The following is a 9,987-nucleotide window of genomic DNA, read 5'->3' on the forward strand; positions in this document are numbered from 1 at the left end:
TCAAAACCCTTCGATCCGATCGAGGTGGTGAGTATATGTCTGGAGAGTTCGATGACTTTCTTAAAGAAGAAGGTATCGCTTCTCATCTTACCACACCTGGCACACCTCAACAAAACGGAGTGTCAGAGAGAAGAAACCGAACTCTTATGGAGATGGTTAGATCAATGATGAGTTACTCATCACTCCCTCCTTCCTTTTGGGGATATGACCTCGAAACAGTCGCTTATATTCTGAACCAAGTTCCGTCCAAAACGGTTCCTGGTACTCCCTATGAACGATGGACTGGCCGTAAAGTGAATCTTGGCCGCATCAAAATTTGGGGTTGCCCCGCACACGTGCTAAGGCAAAAGACTAGCAAGTTGGCTAGTAGGTCAGAATTGTGTCTGTTCGTTGGATATCCAAAGGAAACCAAGGGTTTTACTTTCTATAGTCCCGAGGACGATAAGACTTTCGTTAGCACGAATGCTCGTTTTCTTGAGGAGGACTTTATGAAGGATGTAAAACCTAGAAGCAAAATTGTGCTTGAAGAAAAGTTGGGTGAGGAAGCTTCTACCTCATCTGTAAGAACTGTTCTTACCCCAACTGAAACACAACCTAACTCATCAGAATCTCGTCAAGTAGTACTTCGACGTAGTGGGAGGGCTACTCAAAAGCCTGACATGTACATGTTTTATGGAGACTCTCTCATAGCCGTCTCTGACATGGATGATCCTGTTTCCTATAGCCAAGCGATGGCTTGTTCTGAATCAAACCTTTGGCTTGACGCCATAAAAGGTGAGATGCACTCGATGTATGTCAACAAAGTCTGGAAACTTGTAGACCTTCCTGAGGGGATTCCGAATAGGGCCTATTGGTGAAGTACTAAGTTGTGAGAATGTCATGAGTAACTTTGTGAAGTTCTCATAGATATGGAATTCATGTACAAGATTGCTGAAATGCAATGTATGTCACCTCATGCTTTGTTCCTTGGAGTGTGAATAAATGAACTGGCCAGTGTCCAAATTGAGTCCTGACTCTTTTGGATGAAACAATGTGACTTGTTGGCTCCTCGTCAATACATTGTTTCTAACTTATTCACAAGCGACAAAGGAGTTGAGGAAATAACAACTAGAAGGGTAAAATGGTAATTTAGTAAATCCCGACTAGCTGATGACATTCATGAAGGGTAAACATAGATAATATTCAGTGGATCCGCTCATCTTTGAACCGAGAGATTTTCAGTGTCAACTCTTTAGTGGTGTCAGTTGGCATTAAGCTAAACTTGGAAAAGGTTTGTGAACTTTTGAGTCCAAGTGTTTAGCTCAAGCTTTGTTCATTTGGGTCCATGAGGTCACTGTCATGAATCACATCGAGTAGGAATAGTTAAACTGGAAGCTAAGTCAAAACAAGAACGAAAATTGTCAAAAGGGTATTTTTGTCTTTTGAGACATATGATGAAATGAATGCCAATATTAGTTTTATTGGGCCTTGTGAATTAATTTCATTTCATAAGAATTTTATTGAAAATTCTTAATGGGCTTTTCTCATGTTGTCACGAACAAATGAAGAAGCTTCTAGAAGCTCTTTCTAGATGAGGATAGGCGCCCAAATACCCAAGGAAAAGATAGAATATTTTGTGCATGAATGTATGAAGATACTTGCCAAAAAGAAAAAGAGGAAACAAATTTCCCCTATGAGGAAACATGTGGGCGCCCAAATAAGGTCAGGAGAGAAGCAAATAAAAGAGGAAACAAATCCAAGGACTTGCTTGGCAAGTCTTGGCCGTGTGACTCTTTGAAGGAAAAGGGAAATTGGCTCATGGATATGTGATATTCTACAGAAGAGGAAACTACCTTATTGAAGGTGAGACCTCTCCTATAAATAGGAGCCTCATTCAACACTTTTCATTCATCCAAGTTTAAGAGATTCGAGAGACTCTCTCTAGAACTTTGGCCGCCCCTCTCCTCTCTCTCTCTAGTCAATTTCGTTTTATTGTTTTGGCACCTAGGTCCTCATTTGACCTAGTGTTTAGCTCTGCGACTTCAAGACTCGTTCTTAAGTCATAGTGTTTAAAAGTGCCCACTCACTGATTCTTTTTATTTCGAGTGATTTAGTGATAGAGACTATCGTGGTTGCTCAAGGTGCCGAGGAAAGAAAGAGAGACGTGCTGCGAGGAGACGAGTGTTGCAACTTTCCAAAAGCTTCTCAAAGTTCAAGCTTCAAGAAGGGTTAGTAAACTTCTTAGCTCATAATAGTTGAAAAGAAAATTTTTAAAATTCCGCCGCTTACCGAAACGTTAATTATTTTCTTAAACCATAGATCAATTCCAACAGTAAGTGGATATACAAGAAGAAAAGGGGTCCTGATGGGAACGTCGAGACGTTCAAAGCACGACTTGTGGTGAAAGGTTATACCCAACAAGAAGGGATTGACTATGAAGAAACCTTCTCGCCAGTCGCGATGCTTAAATCCATCCGTATACTCATATCCATAGTTGCAGCTCTCGACTATGAGATCTGGCAAATGGATGTCAAGACAGCCTTTCTGAATGGAAATCCTGACGAGCGCATTTACATGGCTCAACCAGACGGTTTTGTGGAAGAAGGACAAGAGACCAAAGTTTGTGAGTTGCTTAAGTCCATTTATGGATTAAAGCAAGCATCTAGGTCATGGAATATTATATTCGATGAAACTGTAAAGAGCTTTGGCTTTGAACAGTCAATAGATGAGCCTTGTGTTTACAAGTTAATACACAAAGGCAAAGTTGTGTTTCTAGTACTATATGTCGATGATATACTACTCATTGGTAATGACGTGGGTAAGTTATCTGAGGTTAAGGTCTGGCTGGCAAAGCAATTCGATATGAAGGATCTAGGAAAAGCCGCGTACATTCTGGAAATCCAAATCTTTCGAGATAGGAAAAACCAGACCCTGTCGCTCTCTCAAGCATCTTATATTGATAAGGTGATGGATCGCTTCTCGATGCAAGACTCCAAGAAGGGCCAAACACCCTTTAGGCATGGAGTTTCACTCTCTAATGACCAGTCTCCTAAGACTGCACAAGAGATTGAAGACATGAGGAAAATTCCTTACGCCTATGTCGTAGGAAGCCTCATGTATGCTATGCTTTGCACTAGACCTGACATCTGTTTCGCCGTTGGCGTAGTTAGCCGTTTCCAATCTAACCCTGGACCCGAGCACTGGATTGCTGTTAAGCATGTTCTTAAGTATCTTCGAAGAACTAGGAACTTGATGCTTACATACTCAGGTACTGACCTCACTATGACGGGATATACCGACTCCGATTTTCAAGCGCATAAGGATTCCAGGAAATCCACTTCGGGATCTGTGTTCATCTTTTATGGTGGAGCTGTTGTGTGGAGAAGTATTAAGCAATCTTGCATTGCTGACTCCACAATGGAAGCAGAATATGTGGCTGCTTGTGAAGCATCCAAAGAGGCTGTATGGCTTAGAAAATTCCTAAAGTGATAATAGTGGGGCTGTCGCTAACGTAAAGAGGCTGTATGGCTTAGAAAATTGTTCCAAACGTCGACGAGCCCATGACCCTTTATTGTGATAATAGTGGGGCTGTCGCTAACTCAAAGGAACTTCGAAGCCATAAGCGCTCTAAGCATATTGAGAGGAAATACCATTTGATTCGAGAGATCGTGCAGCGCGGAGACGTGGAAGTGAAGAAGATCTCAACGGTGGACAACCTAGCAGATCCATTCACAAAGGCCCTACCGAACAAGGTCTTCAACCAACATCGAGAGGGATTAGGCATGAAGGACTGCACACATCTTCTTTGAGTCAAGTGGGAGTTTGTTGTCAATGGTGCCCACAAGAAGAATTGTAGTGTGTATTTATGTACATTTGATGTCATATAGTCTTACGAAGACTCTTGCTTGCAACTGCTTATTTATTAATAAAAAGTTGAAACGTTCATTCATTGAAACGTTCATTAGTCTTTAGTCCATAAACAAACTAAACAACTTACGAAGAGACAAATGTAGATTTGCATGAACAAACTCTTCGTAGTTTGCTTAAAATGATAAATTCGCAATCTAAGGGTCAAAGGACTATTGACCTCAGTATGATTGTTAGAAGAATCTATGATGTCTGGTTATGAGGCATTGAGAGTTGGAGACTCTATAGTTCTTCTAGGTATCTTCCGAAGGTACTGAATTGACCAGTGCACTTCTAGAGACAAGATAAGAACAAACCATTTAAACTCTTATGTCTCGAAGTCACTACGTATGAATTGCATCGTGTTTACCTTAATCCTGAAATGAGACATGTCATTTCACACCTTAGTATTCTCATTTGAGAAAGTCAGAGTTCGGACTCACTATGTGATTCCAACAAGGCCTATTGGTGAAGTACTAAGTTGTGAGAATGTCATGAGTAACTTTGTGAAGTTCTCATAGATATGGAATTCATGTACAAGATTGCTTAAATGCAGTATATATCACCTCATGCTTTGTTCCTTGGAGTGTGAATAAATGAACTGGCCAGTGTCCAAATTGAGTCCTGACTCTTTTGGATGAAACAATGTGACTTGTTAGCTCCTCGTCAATACATTGTTTCTAACTTATTCACAAGCGACAAAGGAGTTGAGGAAATAACAGCTAGAAGGGAAAAATGGTAATTTTGTAAATCCCGACTAGCTGATGATATTCATGAAGGGTAAACACTGATAATATTCTGTGGATCCACTCATCATAATTAGGTTGAATTCTTGAGTAGAAAATAAATTCATTTGAACCGAGAGATTTTCAGTGTCAACTCTTTAGTGGAGTCAGTTGACATTAAGCTAAACTTGGAAAAGGTTTGTGAACTTTTGAGTCCAAGTGTTTAGCTCAAGCTTTGTTCATTTGGGTCGATGAGGTCACTGTCACGAATCACATCGAGTAGGAATAGTTAAACTGGAAGTTAAGTCAAAACAAGAACGAAAATTGTCAAAAGTGTATTTTTTGTCTTTTGAGACATTGGATGAAATGAATGTCAATAAATTTTTTGACAAGTTCATTTGATGACTTAATTTCACTCGGCCAATATTAGTCTTATTGGGCCTTGTGGATTAATTTCATTTCATAAGAATTTTATTGAAAATTCTTAATGGGCCTTTTTCATGTTGTCATGAACAAATGAAGAAGCTTCTAGAAGCGCCTTCTAGAGACAATATGGGCGCCCAACATATCCAAGGAAAGAGAGAATATTTTGTGCATAAATGTATCAAGATACTTGCCAAAAGAAAAAGGGGAAACAAATTTCCTATACAAGGCATGGGAAATTTTCGGCCAAGTAGAGAAAAAGGGAAGCCAAATAAAAGAGGAAACAAATCCAAGGACTTGCTTGACAAGTCTTGGCCGCCCAAATGAAGGAGAAGAAAAGGAAATTGGCTCATGAATATGTAATATTCTATAGAAGAGGAAACTACCTTATTGAAGGTGAGACCTCTACTATAAATAGGAGCCTCATTCTTCTCATTTTTCTCATCCCAAGTTTTAGAGATTGAGAGCTTCTCTCTCTAGACTTGGTCGCCCCTCTCCTCTCTCTCTCTAGTCAATTTAATTTTATTGTTTTGGCACCTAGGTCCTCATTTGACCTAGAGTTTAGCTCTGCGACTTCAAGACTCGTTCTTAAGTCGTAGTGTTTAAAAGTGCCCAATCACTGATTCCTTTATTTCGAGTGATTTAGTGATAGAAACTTTCGTGGTTGCTCGAGTCGCCAAGGAAAGAAAGAGAGACGTGCTGCGAGGGAGACGAGTGTTGCAACGTTCCAAAAGCTTCTCAAAGTTCAAGCTTCAAGAAAGGTTAGTAAACTTGTATGCTCATAATAGTTTTTATTTATATGTACTTGCTCTTTGTCTAGGTTAGTAAAAAACTGTTTTTACTTGAAAATAAATTTTTTAAAATTCCGCCGCTTTGCGAAGCGTTAAACTTTTTCTTAAACCCTAGATCAGTTCCTACAAACCATAGCATACATGAAGCTTCCTACGGCAGAGGCGTAAGGAATTTTCCTCATGTCTTCAATCTCTTGTGCAGTCTTGGGAGACTGGTCCTTGGAGAGTGAAACTCCATGCCTAAAGGGTGTTTGACCCTTCTTGGAGTCTTGCATCAAGAAGCGATCCATCACCTTATCAATATAAGATGCTTGAGAGAGCGACAGGGTCTGGTTTTTCCTATCTCGAAAGATTTGGATTCCCAGAATGTACGCGGCTTCTCCTAGATCCTTCATATCGAATTGCTTTGCCAGCCAGACCTTAACCTTAGATAACTTACCCAAGTCATTACCAATGAGTAGTATATCATCGACATATAGCACCAGAAACACAACTTTGCCTTCGTGTATTAACTTGTAAACACAATGCTCGACATATTGATTGTTCAAAGCCGAAGCTCTTTACAGTTTCATCAAATCTAATAATCCATGACCTAGATGCTTGCTTTAATCCATAAATGGACTTAAGCAACTCACAAACCTTGGTCTCTTGACCTTCTTCCATGAAACCGTCTGGTTGAGCCATGTAAATGCGCTCATCAAGATTGCCATTCAGGAAGGCTGTCTTGACATCCATTTTCCAGATCTCATAGTCGAGAGCTGCAGCTATGGATAGGAGTATGCGGATGGATTTAAGCATCGCGACTGGCGAGAAGGTTTCTTCATAGTCAATCCCTTCTTGTTGGGTATAACCCTTCACCACAAGTCGTGCTTTGAACGTCTCGACGTTCCCATTAGGACCCCTTTTCTTCTTGTATATCCACTTACACCCTACGGGTTTAATCCCTTCAGGAAGGTCTACAAGTTTCCAGACTTTGTTGACATACATCGAGTGCATTTCAACTTTCATGGCGTCAAGCCAAAGGTTTGATTCAGAAGAAGCCATCGCTTGGCTATAGGAAACAGGATCATCCATGTTAGAGACGGCTACAAGAGAGTCTCCATAAGACATGTACCTGTCAGGCTGTTGAGTAGCCCTCCCACTACGTCGAAGTACTACTGGACGAGATTCTGATGAGTTAGGTTGTGTTTCAGTTGGGGTAAGAACAGTTCTTACAGATGAGGTAGAAGCTTCCTCACCCAACTTTTCTTCAAGTACAATTTTGCTTCTAGGTTTCGCATCCTTCATAAAGTCCTCCTCAAGGAAACGAGCATTCGTGCTAACGAAAGTCTTATCGTCCTCGGGACTATAGAAGATGAAACCCTTGGTTTAATGTGGATATCCCACAAACAAGCACAATTCTAACCTACTAGCCAATTGCTAGTCTTTTGCCTTAGCACGTGTGCAGGGCAACCCCAAATTTTGATGCGGCCAAGATTCACTTTACGGCTAGTCCATCGTTCATAAGGAGTACCAGGAACCGTCTTGGACGAAACTTGGTTCAGAATATAAGCGGCTGTTTCGAGGGCATATCCCCAAAAGGAAAGATGGAGTGATGAGTAACTCATCATTGATCTAACCATGTCCATAAGAGTTCGGTTTCTTCTCTCTGACACTCCGTTTTGTTGAGGTGTGCCAGGTGCGGTAACATGAGAAGCGATACCTTCTTCTTTAAGAAAGTCATCGAACTCTCCAGACATATACTCACCACCTCAATCAGATCGAAGGGTTTTGATCACTTTGCCAGTTTGCTTTTCCACTAAAGCCCTAAAGACCTTAAATACGTTAAAGGTCTCGGATTTCTGTTTGAGCAAGTAGACAAACCCATATCGTGAGTAATCATCGGTGAAGGTAACGAAGTATTCGTATCCTCCACGTGCCTGTTTGTTGAGCGGACCACATACATCAGAATGTACTAGTTCCAGCAACTCAGTGGCTCTTCGACCCTTATCGGAGAAAGGTCGCTTAGTCATTTTTCCTTCTATGCATGATTCACAAGTAGGTAGTGAACCTATTGCAGAGGCTTATAGTGGACCGTCCCTCACAAGTCTCTTAGTCCTATCTAGACTGATATGACAAAGTCTTAAGTGCCATAGGTATGTTGATTTTGTTAGATCGGAGAATTCAGAAAGTTTGATCTTCTTTGGCTCCCTAATTAGATCATTATCTATTTCGGTGTCTAAAAGAGAAGGTTGAGTGGGATAGATGTAAAAAAGACCATTCTTCATACATGCATCAGTGATAAAAGAATTAGAAACAGAAATACGAATTCCATTCTTTATAAACTTTAAATAATAATCTTGCTCGAAAAGTTGAGCAACAGATATTAGGTTTTTCCCAAAGGAAGGAACATAATAAACATTATTCAAATTTAAAGTTCGATCTTCAAAAGATAGCGTCACGGATCTCACAGCCTTCGCAGACACCACGCTCCCATCACCCCACTTGAAGCAGAAGTCGCCATCCTCTAAGCTTTTGCTTTTCCTAAAACCAGTTAAGGAGCAGCAAATATGGTTAGTAGCAGCGGAGTCAATAATCCACGATGATACATTATCAGCTACTAAACAAGCTTCAGTAATAAGTACAGTACCTTTTACTTTGGTTTTGAGGTAGGCAGGACAGTTCCTACGCCAGTGACCAGGCTCATTGCAGTGTGGGCATTTGTCGTTTGAACCTTAGGTTGGTTCTTCTTCTCAGTTTTGCGAGGTCTCTTCTTAGATCCAGAGGTGGAGGCAGTAGCATGTACATCTCCTAGAGCCCTTTTTTTCTTAGTGAGTGCCTCAGCGGTTTGAAGTTCCTTCATGAGCTCGGTAACAGTGTACTCTAGCTTGTTCATGGAATAATTCATCTTGAAGGTATCAAAGGTTTCGGGGAGAGTTTCCCAGATCATATCTATTTTAGTGTCCCCATCAATCTCGGATCCAAGGATCTCCATTTCGTTTAGATAGCTAATGATCATCATCATATGATCTCTAACGGGAGTCCCGGCCTTCATGCGACAGTTCATAAACTGTCGGACCACTTGTTGCCTAGCTTGACGTCCTTGCCCTCCAAACATCTCATGGAGATTTTAGAGCATATCGGTGGCAGTTTCGTAGTCACGATATTGTTGTTGCAACACATTGTTCATTGATGCCAAAATATAGCATCTCGCAATCTCATCGGATCGAAGCCAGGCCGCCGGGGCGTCTTTTTCCTCTCGCGTCGAATCTTCATTCGTTTGAGGACAGGGGGTGGTGAGAACCCATTTGTGCTTGTCGACAGTAAGGACTATGTCGAGGTTACGTTTCCAGTCGACGTAATTGTGGCCTTCGAGTTTATTCGAGGAAAGAATTGTTGAGAGAGGGTTGAGAGACATATTGCCTATAAAAGTTGAAACAAGTTTATGATTAGCCTTAGGTTTAGGATTTGAGTTTTATTTAAGACTTTGATAAAATCCAAAAGTGTTATAAACCAAACGATAATTTACTCCCTCAAGAGAACGCCGCAAAAAATCTCCATTTATAAGTCAAGGACACATCATTAATGTTTCTCCAAGATGTCAATACATCAATTTTGACTAGCCACCTTTTAAATTGGTTTGATCACTCACATCCTTTCGCAGAGCCTCAAGGGAGGATTACTAGGGATTGAGCCTAAGTGTGCAACCAACCACTTAGTCCAAAAGGTCAACTTTGAAACACAATCCCCCAAGGGGAGGCCTTGTCATCATCGTCTCACTCTCGGACGTAGCTCATTGAGCAATGATCGAAGCAAAAACGCCTTGGAGTACTCCCATTTAAGAGAGGGTCGCAAGAGCGGCTCTCAGTCCCACGTTAATTGCTTCTTTCATTAGTGTTGGGGATCGTGGGTTACAAACAACAAGTATAACCCTCCCACTTAGTTTTTGGAGTTGGTTCATCGACTCTTATAAGTTCGGAAACAGATTTCCTAGTTAGAGAGCGACAGAGCAGACAACTAGAAGAGAATCCTAGATCGACATGTTCAGAGCAGTATTAGTGCATAAAGGCACAAGGTACATACTCGATCTTTTCCTATTTTCTATTTCGGGAAAGTGCGTGACGGAAGTGTGAACTTCAACTCACTGGAACACTTGAAAGTTTGAGATTACACATCTTTTTATT

Source organism: Urtica dioica, chromosome 5 (genome assembly GCF_054948205.1).
Source record: "Urtica dioica subsp. dioica isolate 48M chromosome 5, U.dioica_male_clone48M_v1_H2, whole genome shotgun sequence".
Classification (NCBI taxonomy): Eukaryota; Viridiplantae; Streptophyta; class Magnoliopsida; order Rosales; family Urticaceae; genus Urtica; species Urtica dioica.